We start from the raw sequence: 19,424 nt of genomic DNA, 5'->3' as shown, positions 1-19,424 counted from the left end.
ATCTGGTCTTCAATCATTAGTATTCAATATGTCAAATCTATTCTTGAGATGGTCTCTAAATTCAGGTGGGATATACTAAAGGTTGTATTTTGGCTCTTGTGGACTTGTTTTAATTTTCTTCTGCTTCAACTTGGACTTGCACATGAGCTATTGATAGTCTGTTCTGCAATTAGCCACTGACCTTGTTCTGACTGATGATATTGAACTTCTCCATCCTCTCTTTCCACAGATGTAGTCGGTTTGATTCCTGTTTATTCCACCTGGTTAGGTCCACAGGTATAGTCAGGCTTTACGTTGTTTAAAGGAGATATTTCCAATGAATAAGTCATTGGTCTTGCAAAATTCTATCGTGCAATCTCCCAAGTCATTTCTATCACCAAGGTTATATTTTCCAACTACTGATCCTAGGATACAGATCTTCAAGCATTCCATTTCATTTTTTCAACTTCCAATTTTCCTTGATGCATACTTTGTATGTTCCATGTTCCGATTATTAATGGGTGTTTGCAGCTGTTTCTGATTTTGAGTCATGCCACATCAGCAAATGAAGGTTCCAAAAGCTTTACTCCATCCACATCATTAAGGTCGACTCTACTTTGAAGAGGCAGCTCTTCCCCAGTTGTATTCCGAGTACCTTCCAACCTGGGGGCTCATCTTCCGGCACTATATCAGACAATGTTCCGCTGCTACTCATAAGGTTTTCACTGGCCAGTTTTTTCAGAAGTAGATCATCAGAAGAATACAGTATCAGGACTGAAGAAAGATTCATAAACAACCTGCCGTATGCACGTGACACAACCTTGCTTGCTGAAAGTTCATAGAACTTGAAGTACTTACTGATGAAGACCAAATACTGCAGCCTTTGGTATGGATTATGCCTCAACATATAAAAAACATACAGAAAACAAAAATCCTCAAAACTGGACCAATAAGCAACTTCATGATAAACAGAGAAAATACTGAAGTTGTCAAAGATTCCATTTTACTTGGATCCACAATCAACACCCATGGAAACAGCAGTCAAGAAATCAAACAATGTATTGCATTGGGCAAATCTGCTGCAAAAGACCTCTTTAAACTGTTGAAAAGCAAAGATGTCACCTTGAGAACTAAGGTGTGCCTGACCCATCATTGTATTTTTAATTGCTACACATGCATGTGAAAACTGGACAGTGAATGAATGCCATTGGATTATGGTGTTGGCAAAGAATATTGAATATACCATGAACTGCCAGAAGAATGAACAAATCTGTCTTGAAAGAAGTACAGCCAGAGTGCTCCTTAGAAGTGATGATGGTGAGACTTTGTCTTATATACTTTGGGCATGTTATCAAGAGGGACCAGTCCCTGGAGGACGTCATGCTTGGTAAAGTAGAGGGCTAGGGAAAAAGAGGAACGCCCTCAACAAGATAGACTAACACAGTGGCTGCAACAATGGGCTCAAACACAGCAACAATTGTGAGGATGGCGTAGGACCAGGCAGTGTTTTGTTCTGTTGTACATAAGGTCACTATGAGTCAGAACCAACTCGAAGGCACCTAGCAACAACCACATTATTACAGGGAGTAACCAGTAGAGGGAGCAGTCATTCATGGAGCCCCTGCCATATGCCAGGCACTTAGCTCATCATCTTACATGTCATTTTTATCTAATCCTCAAAACAAAAGCAACCTTAAAGAACACATATTACTGGCTCCATTTGACAAGACTGAGGTTCAGCGAGCACCTGGCCTTGGGGTCAGGCAGCTCGTAAGTGGTGGAGACTTGCAGGTCCAACTGAGATCAAATTCATACTTTTTTCATTTTTACCATACTGCTGCTTTCTTCATACTAACTCCCCTCAAAGATGAAGAAGTGGGGGAAGATCAATAAGTAGGAGGAGGGAAGGAGAAAGATCCATACCAAGTTCGTGGTTCACACTCTGGAGTCAAAAGCACTGGCGAGCCACAGAATGAGCCCCTCACATCAAGAGGAAATTCTTTAGAACTGTTTTCAGGGACAAGTTCACTTTCCGCTGGATCCTGGGGCTTCAGGCCTCAGAGATTCCCATGAAATCAAAGCTCAAATCGACACTTTGGATCCTTGAAACAGAACTGACTGAAACACTTCCTTAAGGCCCCCTCAGGGCAGGAATAGGTGGAAAGTTTTACTATGTGAACCTAATGTAAGGTTTTATTTTCTGTAAACAATATTCTGGGTGGCCTCCTTGACTTCCAGAAGACCCTGCCCAGATAAGTAAAGAAAGCTCTCACAAGCCTCAATTTCTGTGAAGATGCACCTGGAATTCATCCAATGTCACATCTTAGAGAGCACATGGCAACAGAGTCAGGACGAGAAACTCTGACTGAAAAACGGGAGGCGAGCTCTGCTCTGAGGATAAATTAACAATCTGCCTAGTGAACACAGGGGCCCTGGGTGGTACAAATGATTACCATACTTGACTGCTAACCAAAAGGTTGGAGGTTTGACTCCAACCAGAGGTGCCTCTGAAGAAAGGCCTGGCAACCTACGTCTGAAAAACCAGTCATTGAAAACTCTATGGAGCATGGTTCTACTCTGACACACATGGGATCCTCATGAGTCAGAGTCGACTCAACCACAACTCATGGGTAGAGCAAACACAAACAGTCCACACTAACTTTGGAGACAAGGAAGGGAATAAACTTCCAAGCATTTATTAAGCATCAACAGGTAGAAGGCTAAGAATGAAGACAGCACTCCCTGGGTCAAAAGCACAAACAGTTAGGCACTGGACTGCTGACCAAAAGATTGGTGGTTCAAATCCACCCAAAAGCACGTCTAAAGTAAAGCCTGGCTATTGCTTCCAAAAGGTCTCAGCCTTGGAAACCCTACGGAGCAGTTCTTGGCACACATGGGGTTTCTATGAATCTGAATCAACTCGACGGCAACTAATAACAAGAACGAAGACATGAGTATCACGCTCCGCATTATCATCCGTAATGTTAAATTACTTAGCTCTGTTTGTATTTACACCAAGAGTAAACACAGTTTTATAATATTTACTGCAATTTCCTGAATGAAAGTGTTCCTGCATTTTTCAAATTAAAATAAGCAGTGGTGAGCTGGAAAAGGTTTACCAGCAGTCCAGGTAGGGGTAGGGGGTAGGAAACCTGATTTATAACATTTGTCAATTCCTATGGTGCAAATATTACCCCCGTGGCCAGTTTTGAGCTTCAACCTGAAGGCACTGAAATGAAGCTTGGGAAGAGATGCCTACAGCCAGCTTTCATGAGCCAGTGAGAGCCAGCCCCCACACACCACCGAAAATAAGTAGTTAGCTAGTGAGGTTTCTTTTCCCCCCACAGCTGGTGAACACATAAAGTTAGTCTACAAATTCCAAGTGAAGAAGGCAGCAGAGCATAACAGAAAAACCACAAAATGAGATATAAGAGCCCTAAGCCTGAGACATGGATCTGCCTCTGTACTAAGTGATCTTGGGTTAGTCACTTCCCTGTGCTGAGCCCAAGTGTCTAGTTTTTCCGTCATCCAAAACCAAAAACAAAACCCACTGCCGTCGAGACTGTTCTGACTCATAGCAACCCTATAGGACAGAGTAGAACTGCCCCATAGGGTTCCCAAGGCTGTAATCTTTGCAGAAGTAGACTGCCACACCTTTCTTCCAAGTAGCAGCTGCTGGGTTCGAACTGCTGACCTTTCGGTTAGCAGCCAAGTGCTTAAACACTACACCACTAGGGCCCCTTTCCATCATGGCTGATATTTATTCTCAGCACAGCTGCCTGGACTCCACATGGCAGAGAGAATGATTCCGAAGGCTTGAAGGGGGCTTTAGAGATAAGCACCTCTTATTTTTATTTTTTTTAATCCATCGGAGATTCTTATGTATAGACAAGGTTGAGTGAGGAAGCGCTGGACTGTTTTATCTTTAATGCTCCTTCTAGTCTTAATATCCACATTTCTAGCTTCATCTAGTGTGGCAGACAGAACTTAAGGTGATCCCTAGTGATCCCTGTGGAGACCCTAGGGGGTGCAAATAGTTTAAACACTTGGCTGCTAACCAAACGTTCTTGGATAAAGTCCACCCAGAGGTGCTTCGGAAGAAATACCTCGTGATCTACTTCCTAAAAATCGACCACTGAAAACCTTAAGGAGCTCAGTTCTACTCTGACACTAATGGGGTCACTGTGAGTTGGAGTTGGCTCGCCAGCAACTGATAACTGGTATCTGTTTGCATCATCTCCTCCCATTGCCCTTCTGCCGACAGAACACGGCAGAGATGATAAGATGTCACTCCATGATCCTGTTAGGTTGTGTTAGTCTTCATCTTGCTAGCCTAGCAGATTGCTCCGGAGACTCTCACTCTCTTGCTGGCCTTGAAGAAGCAAGCCGCCATGTTGTGAGCTGCCACAGAGGAGCAATATGGCAGAGAAGGGTGGGAGGCCTCCAGAAGCTAGGATGGCCTTTAGCCAACACTCAGCAAAAAGCTGAATTTCTCAGTCCAACAACTACCAAAAAAAAAAAAATCTTTCAGTATATTTATTCAATCTGTATGCTGAGCAAATAATGTGACAAATTGGACTATGGGAAGAAGAACAGGGCATCAGGATTGGAGCAAGACTCCTTAACAACCTGGATTATGCAAATGACACAACTTTGCTTGCTGAAAGTGAAGAGGACTTGAAGCTCTTACCGATAAAGACCCAAGACTACAGCCTTCGGTATGGATTACACAACATAAAGAAAACAAAAATCCTCACAACTGGACCAATAAGCAACATCATGATAAACAGAGAAAAGGTTGATGTTGTCCAGAATTTCATTTTACTTGGATCCACAGTCAATGCCCATGGAAACAGCAGTCAAGAAAACAAATGACCTATTACATTGGGCAAATCTGCTGCAAAGGACCTCTTTAAGTGTTGAAAAGCAAAGATGTCACTTTGAGAACTAAAGTGTGCCTGACCCGAGGCGTATTTTCAATTGCCTTTATGCATGCGAAAGCTGGACAATGACTAAGGAAGACTGAAGAAGAATTGATCCCTCTGAATTATTGCATTGGCAAAGAATATTGAATATTCCATGGACTGCCAGAAGAATGAACGGACCTGTCTTGGAAGAAGTACAGCCAGAGTTCTCCTTAGAAGCAAGGATGGTAAGACTTTGTCTCATGCAGCGAGGATGCCGAGACTTTGTCTCTTGAAGTTTGGACGTGTTATCAGGAGGGACCAGTCCGTGGGGAAGGACATCATGCTTGGTGAAGTAGAGGGTTAGTGAAAAAGACGAAGATCCTCGACAAGATGGATTAACATAGTGGCTGCAACAATGGGTTCAAACATTGCAAAGATTGTGAGGATAGTGCAGAACCAGGCAGTATTTAGTTCTGCTCTACCTAGGGTCACAGTCAGTCAGAACCAAGTTGAGGGTACCTAACAGTAACAACAACAATAATGATCCCAAAGTATTTGAAAGCCAGGGGTATCTTTAAAAAAATAAAACAGACCAGTTGTCATTGAGTTGATTCTGACTCATGGCAACCCCATGTATGCAGAGCAAAACTATGCTCCAAAGCGTTATCAGTGGCTGAATTTTTCGTGGTAGCTGTCCAGGCCTTTCTTCCTAAGCATCTCTGGAAGGACTCAAACCTCCAAACTTTCGGTTAAAAACCAAGCATGTTGACTGTTTGCACCAAACAGGAACTCCAGGAATATCTTGCTGTTGTTGTTGTTAATGCCATCAAGTTGGTTCTGATTCATACTGGCGCTATGCACAATAAAACGAAACACTGTCCAGTCTTGCATCATACTCACAATTGTTGTTGTGCTTGAGACTATTGTTGTGGCCACTGTGTCAGTCCATCTCGTTGAGGGTCTTCCTCTTTTTCTCTAACCCTCTACTTTACCAAGCATAATATCCCTCTCCAGGGACTAATCCCTCATGATAACATGTCTAAAGTATGTGAGACGAAGTCTCTCCATCCTTGCTTCTAAGGAGCATTCTGGCTGTTCTGTTTCCAAGACAGATTTGTTCCTTCTTCTGGCAGTCCATGGTATATTCAATATTCTCTACCAACCTGAGGGTCGCATCTTCCAGCACTATATCAGACAATGTCCTGCTGCTATTCGTAAGGTTTTCACTGGCTAATTTTTTCAGAAGTAAACTACCAGGTCCTTCTTCCTAGTCTGTGTCAGTCGGGAAGCTCAGCTGAAACCTGTCCAGCATGGGTGACCCTGCTGCTACTTGAATACCAGTGGCATAGCTTCCAGTATCACTGCAACACGTAAGCCCCCACAGTACAACAAACTGACAGACGCATGGTGGAGGAATATCTTAATTAATTTAAAGAATATTAACATTTTTCAAAATGTATGCTTTCTGATCTGTTGTTGTTAATTGCTGTAGACTCAATTCTGGCTCAGGGTGGCTCCATATGTGCAGAGTAGAACTGCTCCATAGAGTTTTAAAGAAGCAATGAACTTACAGAATCAGATTGCCAGGCCTGTCTTCCAAGGCGCCCCTGGGTGGATTCGAACCACCAATCTTTCAGCTAGTAGTCAAGTGTTTAACTGTTCACGCCACCAAAAAAAACAAGAATGAAGGAGAGAGCAGAACGATGACTCCTCTCTGTAGTAAAAAAAGATCAGTAACACATCATGGAGGAAAATATCACCAAGTAAAACCATGTGTATATGCTTTTAAATTAATTACAAGTCCCTCGCCTCTCAAGTTCATTTTCTCTTGAAACAAAATGAAACTGCTATGGTGAATGAAAGTTCTTTTTTTTTTTTTAAATCAAGATTAAGAAGTAAATGGCACCAAGATATACTGAGTAAAAGCCTTACAGGTTCTTCAGCTACAAAGGCCAATATTGAAGGCAGGGTCCTAGGCTGGTGGTCCCTCTGGTGTGGGTATCCCCACTGTCATCATTGGAAAACAGCCTTCTTTCTCCACTGGCTGCCTTTCCAAGTGGCTTCCGCATCCCATCACACCAGGCCAGCATCCCTACCCATAAGAAGAGAGAATTCTAGACCTCCCATTCATCACCATATCAAAAAGCCAACAAGGCCCAGCAGAGACCAGTACAGGAACTGTCACTTGCCCTCCGAAGGAATTGCAGAGTGATGTTAAGTGAGCTGAATGTGGAGCCAGACCGGGTGAGTTTCAATCCCACTTAGCAGCTGTGGGAATTCAGGCAGCTTATTTAACTTCTTGTGCTCCAGTTGTCTTTTCTAAAAGATGGGATGACAACAATACTCACCTTATGGGTCATTGTGAAAATTAAATGGCTCAATTTATCCAAAGTACTTGGAATAGTGTTTGGCATAATGTAAGCACTTACTGTGAGATTCTTTATTTTCCTAATATATAGTAGAGGCTAGGAGGCCCTAGATGGCACGAATGGTTAAGCACTTAACTACTGACCAAAAGTTAGCAATTTGAATCCACCTAGAGGCACCTCAGAAGAAAGGCCTGGCGATCTACTTCCAATAAATCAGCCATCAAAAACCCTATGGCGTGCATTTCTACTCTGAAACACGTGGGGTCACCATGAACCAGAATCGGCTCGGCAGCAACCGGTAATATAGGCTACGTGCTTGTTGGTTGACTAATCAACAAGGTAAATGATAGAATGAGTTATTAATTTAAAAATCTCACGTCTTCATGATTTGATCCCTACTTGCACCTCCAAGGCTGCTTCTCGTTTTCCCACCACTTCCTCAGCTCTGGCTTCACCCTGGCTGAGCCTCTTTTGGTTTCATGAACTACCCGAGTTCTCCTTGACCCTACCCTGACTCCCGCGCCACCCCCCAGATCTCCCACCTCGCTGCCTCCAGGAGGCCTTCCCTGACCCAAGTCTCAGTTAGGAGGCCCTCTACACACTCCCACGCATCCTGGGATCACGTCATCACATCGCTTCTCATCCTGTATTACAATGGCTTGTTTATTCTGTCTACATACCCAGTGTCAGGTGAGATCCTTGAAAGGAGAACCTGGGCCTTGTTCACTGGTGTCCCTCTACTTGTCATGGTGTCTGGCACATAGTAGGTGTTCAATATGCATTTGCTGAATGAACGAACAAGTGAATAAATGGATGAATGGCATGCCTACGGATGCCTGCTATTTGCAAGGGTCACTGCTATGGGCCAGATTAGAAGACTTAATAAAAAGACATCTTATGATCAAATTAGGAAGGTAAATCCTAAACAGACAAAATGTTAGTTATAAGAGATTTAAATACATAGACAATTATTTTAAAAAATTAAGTCCTCTTTCATATACGACTAACCACGATGTCGGTATGGCAAGCAAATTCTCAAACAGCATTGGAAATACTGGGGATAATCAGGTTTTTCAAATGAATCTAAAAATTATATATCCATATTTTATTGATGATAAGATACACGTATTTTCAAATTTTGACATTTGGGATGTTGTTGTTGTTGTTAGGGGCCATCGAGTCAATTTCAACTCACAGTGACCCTATAGGACAGGATAGAGTTTGCCCTGTAGGGTTTCCTAGACTGTAGGCTTTATGGAAGCAGATTGCCAGATTTTTTCTCCCACAGAGTGGCTGGTGGGTTCAAACTGTAGACCTTTGTGTTAGCAGCCAAGCACTCCATCATTGCGCCGCCAGGCTCGGTAAATTTGGGATACAAGTTCATTATTACAAATAGTGGCATGTGAGAGTTTCAGCATAGATTCTTTTGCTGTTGGAGTCACATAAAACAGTGGTGTATTTTACAATCCCTGGTGTTCTAGGTTTGACGAAATAAAAACAGCAAAGGAAACTAATCGTTGTATATGTATTTCTCCCTTGGAGGAAATATAAGAGAACGTAAGGGCTAAATGTATGACGACTTGGCTAATCTCTTCTGTACCAAGTAGTTAAAAATAAAAGGTCACAGGCATCCCAGAAGGTAACTTAATGCCTGAGGTGAACAGCTGGTGAAGTACGAGAGGAGAAGGCCTTGTCTTGGTAGCTTGGAAGGCTGTAACCTAAGATATTAAGGGGGCAGTCTGCGATAGCTACATCTAAACATTCAGTAAAATTCTTCACTATCATTTTTTATGTTCTTCTAAATGCAGATAATCTTGCGCCTCCCTGCTCCATTTTATGAATTTTATAAAAGATAAAAAATAATTCGGCTATCGGCCCTTTCTAACTCACTCCTTCCTCTCTCCAATGACCACCTGCGTGTGTAGATTGTATTTTGAAACGTAATAAACAATGTATCAGCTCCATTAAAGACAAAGCCTTCCTAAGTGAGACTGTTCCATAAAGCAACATGGTTCCACACTTACGGTTATGAGTGACATAGAAGCTGAAGATTTATAATACTCATCTCTGCTCTACAAGAGTCCACTTGGCTATTATAATGTTTAATTCATTTGATTTCTTAACTGATTTCACACTTACTAGAAATTTCACATTAAAGTCACACTGATTTTTCTAATCATTGCCTTGTAAGACCATGACAGATGACAGGGAAATAGATTTTTCCAAATTCCAGATAGAGGACTTTTCTGGTAACTTATCATACCCCTTTGCCTGTCTCCTTTTCTGCCTCTCACACTCTCTCTCTCTCTCTCTCCTTTCCTCCCCCTTTCTCTCGCTCTCTGTCACACACACACACACACACAGACGTGCACGCAATCCTCTCCTGTTGAGCTAAAACCATCTTATTTTGACATATAAACACATATCACATAACTTGTGTCTTTAATCAACACATCTAATTTGGCTAATGCACGCAGGGTGATTGGGTGTCTATGTGCTAATAACAGTGTCTGAATGCTAATGGCAGGGAAAGGCTAAATGCTCTGAGGACAGACTGGGATTTACTATGAGCATTTGCCTCTTGGCTTTCCTAGAACTCTTTGGTTTCACTTCCATTTAACCTTGACATTTATAAACCAAATATAAAGGTTTGACAAATAGAGACCCAATTTAAACATGAAGCAGAGTGCCAAGAGTCCTATACATATCCCCCTAATGGAGAAAAATGCTAAGCTAAGCAAGAGTACTTTCTTTTAACACCTTGTACTCTGGCCTTACAGACTAATGATGACTGTAGGATCAAGTAGTGTGTTATTAAAAATAATTTTGGTGGATAAAAGAAAAAAATATTCCTGAGGAATACTTTACTTAGCCATGAAAATATTCGAGGACCTCTGGCCATGAATACATGATAGTGTCACATTTACCAAGTGTTCCAAGGAACACTATCCAGCATGATTCTAGAGAAATATAGGATTGTACCTTCAAAAAAGTTAGGATTATTGAATATATTTTACCTCTACCTACTCATCCACCCACTTGGAGAGTCACATGACATATTTCCATCTTAAAGAACAGCAAAGAAACTTATTTAAATGTGGTTAACCCACTGTTGCCTAAATTTATTTGACCATAGAGGCTTTCTTGAGCAACAACATTTCGGGAATGCTGGTTAAATGAAAAGACAACCGTAAGACAAATCAGAAGAACTAACGCCCAAGATTAGTACTGTTTCTAATTAACTATACAACTTGGAGCAAGTCATTTCCCTTCAGGTCATGCTTTTAAAAAACGGAAGGGTGAGTTCAGAAGTTTCTTCCAATTCATAGATTAAATGATCCTGAGACAATCTAATGAAAATGAAAGTGAGAGGCTGAAATAAATATAGGATACCGCCTGAAGGACTGGGATAAACAAAGTAAGGAATAGTACTGACCAAAGTAAAGGGTATGAAGACCCAGGAAATTCATTCCCAAGAAAGACTTCATCAAGCAGCCCAGGAACAAGTTCAGAATCCTTGTCAAGAGAAGTCAAATTCAGAGTCAGGAAGACAAGATCTTGCAAAAGCCAACGGATAAGAAAAAGAAACAAAATCCGAGCCAGGAATTTTGACTAAATGTGGGATGAAATGAGGTCCAAGGACTAGGTCAAGGAGAGTGGTACAAGAATGAGACCAAGAACAGAAACTTAGCAAAACTACACCCTTTTTACATGGTGACAAGAAGTTTCTGGGAAGAGTAGCCTAGACAAAAGAAAACATGATAGACTACATAAAAATAAAACTTATAGGTCACCTTTCCTGTAATATTCAGTTGCTTCTTTAGAGCTTTTAAGCAGTGTGGAATGCAATTTGTTTTGCAGCCCTGGACACCAAGACATGAATAAAGCAGTTGAATTAAGACCAAAGTTTACAAGTCTAGGATTCCTGGGTGGCTAATATTTACAAAGGTCATGAAAGGTATCCAAGTTACCCCTCCGTTAGAAGAAGTGAGATAGCTGGGGCTGCTTTCTCAGGACGCTAGTGAAGAGGCAGTTGCCTAGGGCTGTAGTCCATAAAGCTACAAGTAAAGCAAGGATTTTACTTGGATTATCCTGGTATATTAAGTGCCAGAGGGGAAAGCCAGGTTAGCGCTGGTTAGAAGATAAAAGTACAAATGCTAAGACCAGAAGTAAAGACGCAGAATAGAAGCCAGGGTTGCAGAACAATGACAAATGGGCTCCAAATGTTCTTTGACTCTGCACTCCTGTCATGGATTGAATTATGTCCCCCCAAAAGTGTAGGGTTAGGCCATGATTCCCAGTATTTTGTGGCTACCCTCCATTTTATGATTGTAATTTTATGTTAAAGAGGATTAGGTTGGGATTGTAATACTCTTACCAGGTCACATCCCTGATCCAACATAAAGGGAGTTTCCCTGGGGTATGGCCTGCACCACCTTTTATGTCTCAAGAGATAAAAGGAAAGGGAAGTAAGCAGAGAGTTGGGGACCTCATACCACCAAGAAAGCAGTGCCAGGAGCAGAGCCCATCCTTTGGACCTGAGGTTCTTGCATTGAGATGCTCCCAGACCAAGGGAAGACTGAAAACATCACAGGGACCTTCCTTCAGAGCTGACAGAGAAAGAAAGCCTTCCCCTGGAGCTGGTGCCCTGAATTTAGACTTCTAGCCTACTGGACTGTGAAAGGATAAACTTCTCTTTGTTAAAGCCAGCCATTTGTGGTATTTCTGTTATAGCAGCACTAGATGACTAAGACAACTCCATTAAAAATTTTGAAGATAGTATATACCTGTACTCTGTGTAAGTTACATATGTAGAACTGTACTAATAGATTATACTGTAAAACATACACAATAAGTAGAAATTTTTAACTGGTGAGAAAAAAATTAAATATACAGCTTCCAATACCGTATAATTCCTAGAGAGAAAGCATTCTACTTTGGAGACCACTGTTATAGAAATCAGATCAGAGCAAGAAAACATGAGACACAAGAGAGGAACTAACCAAGGAGATTGTTGCAAACAACTGTGGGGAGCTCACTTTTGGGGCCATAGTACATGGGTTCATCTAGCCGGTTTAAAAAACTAGAAGAAGAAAAGACAATAAGGATCTAAAAGTCCTTTTCAGAAATTCAAGACTTATAATGAAAAATATATCTTTATCTGTGATAAGGCCAAGGCCATCAAAACTAAAATAATATTAATAATATATTTTTAAATTTTGACTAGAATTATATCAACTCACTGTAGTCACATCTGTCTCCTAATACCACTCTACATTTGTTTGCAAACTGAGCCCTCTCCCACAAGATATTTTCGTAAGAACGACAACACCAGTTTTTGATTTACGGGTTGCTGTAAAAAAAAAAAAAAAATCAGCATAGCGTGCTTTCAAAAACACATAATGGGAGGAGGGCACAGTTGGCAAACAAACTAGAAAGTGCATATTATTTTAGTAAAAATACAGTAGATGCGGTTACTCACATTTATTTATGCCCGGAATTAACATATAAACCCAAAACCAAACCCATTGCTGTTGAGTCAATTCTGACTCATAGCGACCTTATAGGACAGAGTACAACTGCCCCATAGAGTTTCCAAGGAGCGCCTGGTGGATTTGAACTGCTGACCTTTTGGTTAGCAGCCATAGCACTTAACCACTACGCCACCAGGGTTTCTGAATTAACATATGGGGGAAGATATTGTCTATTATTTAATAGGAACTCTGCAAGTCTAAACTTATTTAAATGGGAGAAACATAAGCAGAAGTTCTCAGGAATGAAAATATTTGAATTACTGGACTAAAGTATTTCTGATTCTATGATGTGAAGTTACTAATGTGGCTACTTTCCTTCACCAAAACTATTCTTCAAACTGGAATACTTCCTAGACTGGGCCTGTCCAATAGAACTTCATGCAATAATGGGAATATTCTATATCTGTGTTGTCCAATATGGTAGCCGTTAGCCACATGTGACTGTTGGTCCCTTGAAATATGGCGAGTGTGACTGATTTTAGTTTTATTTAATTTTAATTTAATTTCAAATAGTCACACATAGCCAATGGCTACTGTGTTGGATAGTGCGATTCTAGAACAAAGTGTCAAACAAATACATAGAACAATCAGTTACTAGTAGTGATCAATATAGTTTATGAAGATTTGGGTAGAATTGCTAAAAATCTACAATATCATTTGTCAAGTTTACTTTTAATTCAGCAAGTCACACAATCAAAGGACACAGCTTTCTAGGCTTTATAGTCAAGATATTAGACTCTAACCAAATCAAACAAAACCCATAGACACAAGAGGGTTCATGGCCTGCTAAGAAATGCAAAGAGAATAAAAGCCCACAGGGACCACAGTGGACAACAATGGAATGAGCCAGAAGCTGTCTAGAATTAAGACGATAGTAGCTGAGCTGAGAGATAAGGATATAAAAGTGCCAGTGAGTAATCCTTCCTCTAGACTTGGCTTGCATTTTTGGCCCACACATCCAAAGAGGGATGAGAAGGAATTGGAGAAGGTCCAAGAAGAATTAAATGATTCAATTGTTGGATCACAGAATCACAATGGGGGAATATTGAATGTGTGGTGGCTTTTCAATCCAGAGAACAGAATTTGAGAGTAACAATATCTGCCTTCAGGTACCAGATGAGACCCAACAAGTAGCATTTGCCAGATGGTCTTCATGAGCACAGAGGAGAAAATTACAGTTAATATATGGTTATACAGTAGGAAGATATTTCATTTAGCCAGAGGGAAGATTTATCTACTCTCAGGTAATGGTTTAACAGAGAAGTAGTTTAATTTAATCAAACAGAAATGTCGATTTTCAGGGTCTGCCAGATACTGAGCCTAAAAAGATAAACAAAGCATGAACCCTGAGCTCCAAGAGCTTAACCTGGGAGGGTGGGGAAAAGGCAGCTACACAGCCTTACAAACCACCACCAAACACTGGAATGCACTTCTTAGGAACAGAGGTTTTGGCAATTCTCTACTCGCTCTTCCATCTTCTCCCTACAGAGGGATCTATACACACGAGGCACAAAGAGGAAACAATCTTCTAAGGCTGATTTATTCATTCTTTTGGCAGTCCACAGTATATTGAGTATTCTTCTCCAACACCACAGTCTGAACACGTCAATTCTTCTGGCTTGGGTCAGTCTCTCCTGAGTCATCAAAGTGACGTCTTTGCCTTTTAAAACTTTAAAGAAGTCTTTTGCAGCAGATCTGCCCAGTGCAATATGTCATTTGATTTCTTGCCTGCTGCTTCCACGGAAGTTGATTGTTGATCCAAGTAGAATGAAATTGTTGACAAATACAATCAGAATGTTCCTTAGAAGTAAAGATGGCAAAAATTTGATTCATTTACTTTGGACACATCGGGAAAAACAAATCACTAGAAAGGACACGTTTGGTAAAGTAGAAGGCCAACGAAAACAAGGGAAACCCTCAATGAGATGGATTGACACAATAGCCAAAGCAATGGACTCTAACATATCAATGATTACGAAGATGGTGCAGGACCAGGCAACGTATCATTCAGTTGTACATAACGTCACCACAGCTTGGATCTGACCAGATAGCAGAAAACAAAAACAACAAAGGAAATCATCTGGAAACTCCTAATACTGCTTTCCCAGGTCAATACTGGATTAAAATATGTGGAAAGGCGAAAAATCTTAAAGAAGCCAGTTATTCTCTTGCCCTGAATCTAGGTTGTCCAAGTTTGTGGGGAGAACATGCCTAACTTATCCTCTCAGGTGCAGGGACCAAGGCAGAACTGAAAAGGAGGTACTCCCTGTCTAGGTAAGCTTCTACCTGAAGTGAAATGCACAAAGAGTGTGGTACCAGCAAGGGAGGCTACTGCCCCACTAAGGTGGACCACAAAGTGAGTAAAGTAACTAACCAGGGCTGACCTGGGAAAACCAGATATAAGGTCACCCTTCTTAGAAGGCACTGTACTCTTACCAGTGAAACATTCACTTTGCCAACTCAAAGATTCTATCCAATCAGAACAGCAACTCTTCCTTTTCGAAAGCGATTGTAGGTTTCTGCCGTAACTATTGCTTTTACTATCACAGATATAATCAAGTAAGAACGAGAAATCAAAGGAGAGAGTAAATAAATGGAGGGCAATTGCATATTATGCAACACTGAATTAATTTGAAATTAATTCATTGAATTAATATAAAAGTATTAATAAAGTCCAATTTATGCACAAGATTTGAAATTATTATGCAATTTCCAAAACGTTGTTTAATTCATCAGGAATTGTTTACTTCCCTCTCTGTTATGCAAAGTGAATTGTAAACAGTGTTTGCATTACTGCCACTTGAGTTGGTAAACAGAAATATCCACCATCAGAAATATCTTTGTCAGATCTGGGGGAAAATTAATCTGTAATTATGTGAGTTTTGAATTATGTAAACTCTTTAGAAATGTACCCCTCACATAAATTGTAACCCTTGTATATGAGAGAAGGTATTTCAGGGAGAGATATCACTACCCGCAGATACATCCCAAAACAAAACCAAACCCACTGCCGTCAAGTCGATTCCGACTCACAGTGACTCTATAGGACAGAGTAGAACTGCCCCATAGGGTTCCCAAGAAGCAGCTGGTGAATTTGAACTGCCAACCTTCTGGTTAGCAACCAAGCTTTTAGCCACTGTGCCATCAGGGCTCCTTGCAGATACGTAGAGGCTAAAAAATTTAAAAGCAAGGAAGGAAAAAAGCAAATTAGAAATATTCAAGAAACAGTGGAGAGTAGGAGAGAGGCAATGAGGCTGAAAAAAAAAAAAAAAAGATGGCTGTGAACAAGTGATTCCCAAAAGCCAATGCTCAATTCAGTAACAGACCATGATGGAGCTTTCATAGATTCATAGTGAAATAAGGAAAACAATGACACAGTTTCCCTAAATCTAATTTTTTTTAATGTCCTTTATTTTGATTCTATTTTCTTCTTAATTTGTTGGTATTAAAGTATCTTACCTTAACCCATAAACATCCCCTAAATTCTTCTTGAAACCAAAGAACACTTTAGCTTAACTAATAAAGAATGTCTGTGTTGGGCATTGTGCTCTTTTAAGAACTATCTATATGGAATCAAATTGGCAAGAGCAACCCAAAAGATTAGACAGGAAACTTAAGAAGCAGTGAGTTTATGTTAATGGGGGAGGAAAAATTCAGAAAAGGAGGTTGAGAATGGTGCACAACTTGAAGAATATAATCCATATCACTGAACTGTACATGTAGAAATCATTGAACTGGTGTATGTTCTGCTGTGTATATTCTCAAAAGCAACCAAAAAATAAAATACATTTTAAAATATCTGTTATGAAATTATGACAATGGTAGATGACAGTTGTTGGTTTGTTTTGTTTTTTTAATGTCTTATGTTACAAAATAAAATTTGACAACCCTATATAGGTCCGCAATTTGTTTTTGAGAACTTTTACTGCTCCATAAAATGAAAGAGACTGGGAACCATAGCCCTATGGCAAAAAGTTTAGAGAACTGAGCAAGGCACTAAATTATGCACATGTGAAATAATTTTGGGTGTTGACTTTTAAATGTGTTTAAACGTCTATCAGTTATTAAAAGAAAATCATTAGAAGAACATAAACAGCATGCATATGTTTCAAACAACTGGAGGAAAAAATGTAAAAAAAAATCATTATAAATTCAACAAAGGGCAAGAAAGAAAATATAAAATAAGAAATCAAGAATAAGTCCAAATGTATCATTAATCACAGTAAGTATATCTGGGTTATACTAGCCAGGCAGAAATTCCCAGATTAGTCATGAAAACAAATAAAAAAAATGTGTGTATACTGTTTGTAGGAATCTCATTAAAATAAGACTCTGGAAATTCAAAAATAAGCTGATGGGAAAATATATATCATGCAATTGCAAGGTACTAATTCCCCAATCCATCCTTCTCAAAAGAAAAGTGTCACAATATTAATTTCATGTGAAATAAAATTCAAGGGTGCGGAACATCAAATAAGACACAAGAAGTATTTTATTTTGAAAGAAAGTGAAATCCACCAAATACCTACGACAGCACTTAATAACATAGTTTCAAAATATATAAGGCAAAAACCATTAGAAAAGCAAGCACATGCAGACTAATTCATAGAAGTAGTGGTGTGGATTAATAGACATCTCTTAGAAAATAATTGTGTTTCTACATGGAAGTGGAGATTTGAATTTCACAATTTCCAAGCTTAATCAGACAGCTCTATGAAGGAGGTGGGACACAACAGAGAAGATATATTTTTAAACACTCACAAAACAGTGAAAAATAAAGGTGACACAGAAAACTTCAGTAAGTTTCAGAAGTAGAAATTATTACACAATTCGATGGCATCAGAAATTTACAACAAAAAAATAGCAACAACTCCACCCCCAAAATAACTATCTACTTGGAAATTTGAAAGAACTCTTTTAAACAACTCCTGAGTAAAAGCAGAAATCAAAAACAAAATCTATGGATTCTTTCAAAAGTAACACAAAGGCATCATACACAGGCAGTCCCCAGATTACAAGCTAGCTCCTTTCCTAAATCTGTCTTTTAGTCGAATTTGTACGTAAGTCTGAACAGTTAGGTACGATTCATATCTAACACCTGTTAGTCAAATGATTGTCTTAGTATATAGTGTACCTTTCTATCCATAAAAAAAAATTAAAGAAACACTTTCAGATACACTAAAACATCTTTAACGTAATAATACAGTAATAATAATGTTTTGATGCATGTCACAAAGTAGCACCTGTTTGTTATTATTAATCACTGTATGTGCCTCGAATTTCTTATATAATAGACTTTACGGGGATTGGTTCTTAAATACCAGTTGTACGTAAGTTGGACATTCACAACCCCAGGATTGCCTGTAGCAAAATCTTTGAGGCACAGCCTCAGTGGTATTCAAAGGACTTTGATGTGCTTATTAAATTATTGATGCAGTCAAATCAAGAAGTTAAGAAAATGAATAACAAATAAACACAAAAAGAAAGGCATTAATGAAATATAAAACATAAATATAAAAAATTTTTTCCAACAGTACTACTCAATAAAACCAAAAGTTGGTCCTTTAAATGGAGTAACAATAGCTACGATAATAAAACTTACCAGTCCTTTAGCAAGTTTGATCATGAGGAAAGAGAGAAGACAAAATAGACTATTAGCAAACAGAAGACAGGCACAGCTACTGATAGAGAAGGGATTAAAAAAGTATATAGGCTCTAGAATCAGATGAGCTGGGTTTCAATTCCAGTTCTCCCACTTGCTGGGCAAGTTGCTAAATCTCTCTTCTGTAAAATGGGGATGATAATAGTATCTACTTCAGAAAGTGGCAGGGAAGATTAGACGACTTCTGTATGAAAGTACTTAAAACATTGCCTGGCACCACAGTAAGCAATGCTGGCTCTTATTATAAGAGTATAATTTCAACTTTCACCTAGATGAAATGTATGCTTTTCTAGAAATATATAAATGACCTTATATCAACTATTTCAGAGCATGAAAATATGTTTTTCAATTTATTCCAATGGGCTGGCATAATCCCAATACTAAAAACCCATTACCATCCAGTCAATTCCCACCCATAGAGGCCCTACAGGACAGAGTAGAACTGCTTCGTTGGGCTCCAAGGCCATAATCTTTATGGAAGTAGACTGCCACATCTTTCTCCCTCGGAGTAGCTGATGGATTTGAACCTCTGATCTTTCACTTAGCAGCCCAGCACTTAACCACTGTGCCACCAGGGCTCCTTCATCCTGATGCTAAAACCAGAGAAAAAATACAGCACTCACATGCACAAAATCATACACATACACACACACACCTTCGGCCAAACTCACTTATGAGCACAGTTAGAAAAATCCTAAATAAAATGATGGCAAATCTAATCTGGTAATGTATTTTTTTAAATATAAGGAAAAAATCTCAGGAATGGGTCCATACTGGAAAATACATTAATGAAATTCATTATCTTAACAGATCAGAGAGAAAAAAAGATATATAATCATAGGGTAGATGGTGGAAAAAGTACTGTATAAAATTCAACACCCAGCTTAATTAAAAGACAAACAAAAATCTTAAACTAATGTAAATATCTACCAACAGATAAATCACACTTAATGATGAAAATTAGAATAATGCC

The 19,424-nt window shown here is 39.6% G+C and overlaps 1 protein-coding gene across 7 annotated transcripts in view; it reads right to left on the bottom strand.

The window, feature by feature from the left end:
* Positions 1–19,424, bottom strand: part of QDPR (quinoid dihydropteridine reductase) — a 337,362-nt gene that overhangs the window by 195,476 nt on the left and 122,462 nt on the right. The gene's annotated exons all lie outside the window — the stretch shown is intronic.

The sequence above is a fragment of the Elephas maximus genome, chromosome 5 (genome assembly GCF_024166365.1).
Source record: "Elephas maximus indicus isolate mEleMax1 chromosome 5, mEleMax1 primary haplotype, whole genome shotgun sequence".
NCBI classification, from domain to species: domain Eukaryota; kingdom Metazoa; phylum Chordata; class Mammalia; order Proboscidea; family Elephantidae; genus Elephas; species Elephas maximus.
This window is presented reverse-complemented; position numbering and strand designations above follow the sequence as displayed.